Below are 6,090 nucleotides of genomic sequence, written 5' to 3' on the forward strand. Positions count from 1 at the left end.
AGTAAAAAGTCAATAATTTCCTTTAGGAATGTAGTGAAGCAAAAGTAAAAGTTGTCTAAAAATATAAATATTAAGGTACAGATACCCCAAAAAACTACTTAAGTAGTACATTCGAGTATTTTTACTTAAGTACTTTACACAACTGATTATTTGTATTGGATTAGGCTGCAGGTTTATGCATTCATTGTTTTCTTCACAGATGCTCTTTAGAGGATTATGAAGTAAAACATATACTGCTTTTTATTTTGTATTCTCAATTTTAAATAAAGTGAGGGATAAATGCTTTACTTTAAGATCAAATTATCATTGCATAAAAAGGTATGTGGTTAGGCCTACATTATGTTCTTTAAATTAATATCTTATTATTATTCCTAATAAACATAATTGGTTCAAATTTCAAAAGAGCATTCTTTCAAAAATCTCCCATTATATTCTCTGATCAAAGCTCAGTGCACTCTGCATAACACTTAATATATGCTCAATTGAAGTGTATGTGTCATTAATCACCAAAGGAGAGAACCTGACAATGAATTTATGTCTGTGCAGCGAGCTAATGAAGCCAAGAACAATAATAATACTGGTGATGAAAATAGAAAGGTTGTGAGCATGGGTATGACAAAAGTTAAATGACGTAACTGGTAAGCCTAGTTATTAAATGAGTAGAGGAGAGGAGAGATCAGTAAGTAGGTTAGTAGAACAGCGCTCAAGCTGACAGAGCTCTCCGTTCACACCCCTCCCTCCCTCTCCCTCTCCACACACCCTTTTCTCTCAGTTCCTCTCAACCCTTTTCTCTCATTTCCTATCTACAACTCCAGTTACACTCTGCTTTTGTTTGTCCTATGGACCTATTGAGTTGCTTTGCATCCGCTCCTTTTTCTATGCTTTTCAATATCTGCATTTAACTTTACAAACATGCACATCTTAACCCATATTGTGTTCTGTATCTCAATGTCTCTTGCATGACCCCTAGTACGTCAGCCTGTTTGCAGGAGAACAGCAAAAACATTAATAAAAATCCAAATGGACACATTTGGGATTTTATTAGCTCAGAGTGCTTCCTTTGCAATGCTTACAAACACAGCCATGAAGAAAATACTGCAGGAATTTCTGCATTCTCCTCTTTCTAAACTTCTCCTTGCTCCTATTTTTCATGTCTGTGTATGTTTTCTTTCCTGTCTGAATGATTCTTCCTCTTCATACTTCTTCCTCGGTTACTTATTCTCTGCCTCTCGCCTCTCTTTCCTCTGCAGCCACAGAGCGCGTTCCTCTGCCCAGGTGTTGCTGACGCATGCCAGATCTTACAACGCCTGGATAGGTATTTTAAATATCAGCTGACCACATCATATGTTATAGCAATTTGTCAGTTGATGACACAGTCAATGACATGGCGCGCAAACATTGGTTGATGCATGTCACATCTGAGCAGGGGAACATAGTCTCTATCCTGCATTCACTGGTTTCGTCACTGACCCCCTGACCCGGAATCTTATATAACCACTGCAATGCCTGTAAATTAGAGTGGGAGAGAGGGGGGAGGAGCTTAACAACACACGGGCATGTAGGCCAAAGATCTCCAGATTAATACAGCATAGAGGAAGAGAGAGAAAAAGAGGGTGGGAGAAAGATTACAGCACATTGCGAAAAAAAGAGAGGGAGAAAGATTACAGCATAGAGAGAGAGGGGGAAAGATGTAGAAAAGAGAGAGAGAGGGATTACAGCACATAGACATAAAGAGATTTAGAACTATCACAGCATAGATAGAGAGAAAAGGGGGCGGAGGGAGAGAAAGAAAGAAAATAGAGGGATGGAGAGAGATTACAACATATAGAGAAAGAGAGAGAGAGAGCTTATAACATATAGAGGGAGGGAAAGAGGGGTAGAGGCAGAGGAGAGAACAAATAGATTTAAGAGAGAAAGAAAGATGACAGAATATAGACAAACAGAGAGAAGAGATTGCAGCATGATACAAATAGTGATTTCAATACAAAGGTATATATGAAGTGCAAAAGGTTAGATGTGTGCTTTGACAGAGCACAGAGGATGAAGTGAGTTTGGAGGAGGACTAGAGGGCTCCCCGCCAGCCAACAGTGGATAAAGCACTGGAGTATTTTAGGATCCTGCTCTCTGTACTGTAATCCTCTCTCCTCCCCTATCCCTCATCCAGCTCAACCCCCTCTCTTCTCCTCTTTCAAATGCACACTAATCCATTACTGTTTCTCTAACGGGCCTGTAATCTATTTTGTCCCTGCCCATCCACCACCTCCTCTCATCGACTCTGTCCATTCATTCACACCAATAGATAAGTGAGCCAAACTCCAGCACAGCCACGCGGAAATCCTTTATCACCTCACTGGCCAGGCCACGCCTCTCCTCCACAGCCAAAGGGTTTGTGGGTCATCTTAGAAACAGGAATGAGAGTTGGGTGGTGCATGCTTTGGAGGGGAGGCTAGCGATTTCCATCTATCTCGTTGGCAGCTGTCAGTCTCCAAGATATCAGAAATGAGTTTTCCTGAGATCCATATGGGTTTTATCCTTGTCAAAACGATCCATATTATTTTTATATTGATGATCTCGTCTGGCACAGGCGTGTTGGGATGGAAAGCAGACAATTAAAAATTACATTTACAATGATGACATCTGTGCCGCTCTACCACGTTTATTATTTGACCTTTATTTAACTAGGCAAGTCAGTTAAGAACAAATTCTTATTTATGATGACAGCCTACCCTGATGACGCTGGGCCACGCCCTATCACGGCCAGATGTAAAGCAGCCTGGATTTGAACCAGGTACTGCAGTTACGCCTCTTGCACTGAGATGGACCACCGCGCTACTCGGGAGCCTGACCCCCAGACTTATTTGTGTGGCAGGCCGTGTGTCAGTTTGCTTCTGCTCCATTTTGATCAACATCAAAACCAACAGTTACTATACATGGGACTGACTGTTTGCTATGAGAATAGTAATATGAAAAATACAGAAGTATATACAAGTCTTTTGAGGGTCTGGGAATTCTTCCATTTCCTAAATTGGTGGTGAGATTGGTGGTAAAATGTCCATTATTTGTTGGTTGAAATGACTGTCTCTTCCAAATGGTAAAGTAATGGAGAATAACTATTTTGATTGGTCTTGGCTTGGTTCTGGTCCTTCTGGGAAACCTCTGGTTAGGTCTTCCATTGTCTCAGTCTTTTTTAACTCAACATATTGACTCATTGACTAACCCCTTGTTATTTTCGATATTTCTTTCTTTCTTTCCAGTGCTATCTAATGGCCACGTCATTAATAAAGAAATGTGGCGCTATCAACCTATAGTATTGAAATAGCATTTTGAAGAGATATTGGGCACACAAATTCCATTATAAGTTGATTATAAGTTATTTAAAGTAGTCTAGTCTTTCTGGGCAGTTATTCTCCTTTCTCCTACCTCTGGGTTCCCTCAAATGATAATATTGCCTAACATCCAACAAGGTACTCAGGCATCCACTCTGTCAACAACCAGAGAGAAGAAGTCAATGAGGAGGTCAAGTTTAAGGGCTACAATGAAATGGGCAAGTACCAGGAAATATGTCAGCCATCCCAGGGGTCAGAGGTCATGCTTTAGGCAGGGGGCCAGTTGGTCTTGCAATAGAGTACTGTGGAGAAAAAGAGAGAGGGAGATAGAAAGGAAGGGAGAAAAAAATGAAAGCTTAGAGAGTGAAGAGAGAAAACCGAGTGGACAGCCTGTTGCTCTGAAGAAGATACTGAAGCGCGATCTCCTCTTTCCTGCAGGTTTCCATGACAATGGCCAGGGCACCGACCCTGTGGCCTGGCAGTAATGAATCATCTGGCTCGAAGGTCATCTAGCTGAGATAGCCATGTTTGTTTTCCTATCCTCAGAACAGATTCAATTTTTATGAAATGCCAATGCCATGTATCTTCCTCTCTGCCAGCTGCCAGCTACAGATGAGAACAATAACTAAACTGACTGACAAAGAGCAAGGCACACACTTGCTATTGACTCACTGCATTAACACACAGGCAAACGGGCTCAACCATACAATGAACAGGAATATTACACTGAAAACCTGACAACCAGATAAAACAGATGTTAAAAATAGAATTATAAATTTAAATGAAAATATACATTGGATTCTGTTGTACAGTACAAGTTACAAAGAGTAGGCCTCTGTATGATTTCTTAGAACTTTCTTAAGTTTTTGTTGTTGTTCAACGGAGGCTTGTCCTGATCCATCCATGACAAAGCGCTGCCAATGGCCTCATGGTAACATGGTGATGAGGATTTGTTTATCTCAGATGACTCAGCATGATATGACATGTATGACTGACCCACTTACCAAGATGACACCCATACTCACTGTGATATATACCTACAAAAAAACACATTTACAATGCCTTGCAAAAGTATTCAGACCCCTTGTATTTCTTCACATTTTATTGTGTTACAAAGTGGGATTAAAATGGATTTAATTGTCATTTTTTGTCAACAGTCAACACAAAATACTCTAATGTCAAAGTGGAAGAAAGATGATGAAAAAAATTATAAAATACTAAATCCATAACTATACTGAACAAAAAAATATAATCACAACATATAAAGTGAGTCCCATGTTTCATGAGCTAAAATAAAAGATCCCAAAAATGTTCCATACGCACAAAAAGTTAATTTCTCTAAAATGTTTGTTTACACAAATTTGTTTACATCCCTGTTAGTGAGCATTTCTCCTTTGCCAAGATAATCGATCCACCTGACAGGTGTGGCATATCAAAAAGCTGATTAAACAGCATGATCATTACACAGGTGCACCTTGTGCTGGGGACAATAAAAGGCCATTCTAAAATGTGCAGTTTTGTCACACAACACAATACCACAGATGTCTCAAGTTTTGAGGGAGGATGCAATTGGCATTCTGACTGCAGGAATGTCCACCAGACCTGTTGCCAGAGAATTTTATATTAATTTCTCAACCATAAGCCACCTCTAACGTCGTTTTAGATCATTTGGCAGTATGTCCAACCGGCCTCACAACTGCAGACCACATGTAACCACACCAGCCCAGAACCTCCACATCCGCATGTTCCACATCCGCTTCTTCACTTGTGGGATCGTCTGAGACCAGCCACCCGGACAGCTGATGAAACTGAGGAGTATTTCTGTCTGTTATAAAGACCTTTTGTTGGTAAAAACTAATGTTGATATGCTGAGCCTGACTCCCAAGTGGGTGGGCCTATGCCCTCCCAGGTCCACCCATGGCTGCGCACCTGCCCAGCTATGTAAAATACATAGAATAGAGCCTAATGAATTAATTTCAATGGATAAATGTCCTTATATGAATTGTAACTCAGTAAAATTTAGGAAATTGTTGCATGTTGCGTTTATATTTTAGTTCAGTATAAAATATAGTATTCAGCCCCTTTGTTTAGGCAAGCCTAAATTAGTTCAGAAGTGAGATTTGGCTTAACAAATCACATAATAAGTTACATGGACTCACTCTGTGTGAAATAATAGGGGTTGAGATAATTTTTTAAAGAATAATTGGCAAATATTGCACAATTACAGGTGTGCAAAGCTCTTATAGATTACCCAAGAAGACTCATAGCTGTAATACATGCCAAAGGTGTTTCTAACATGTATTGACTCAGGGAGCTGAAAACTTAAGCAAAGACTATTAGTTATTTGATTTTTTACGACCATTACTTGAAGACAAAGGTCAGTCAATCAGGAAATTTTCCAGAGCTTTGAAAGTCTCTTCAAGTGCTGTCGCAAAAAACATCAAGCGCTGTGATGAAACTGGCTCTCATGAGGTACGCCACAGAAAATGAAGACCCAGAGTTACCTCTGCTGCAGAGGATAAGTTCATTAGAGTTACCAGCCTCAGAAATTGCAGGCCATATCAGTGCCTACATGTTAGGTCATTTCAATCAACTTACACACACACACACACACACACACACACACACACACACACACACACACACACACACACACACACACACACACACACACACACACACAAAATAATTTCTGAATCACCAGTCAGCACAATTGTTCAGGCAATAATTACACTGTCATTCCCCACAAAATTGTATACACAGC

The sequence above is a fragment of the Salvelinus alpinus genome, chromosome 16, assembly GCF_045679555.1.
Source record: "Salvelinus alpinus chromosome 16, SLU_Salpinus.1, whole genome shotgun sequence".
In the NCBI taxonomy this organism is placed as follows: Eukaryota; Metazoa; Chordata; class Actinopteri; order Salmoniformes; family Salmonidae; genus Salvelinus; species Salvelinus alpinus.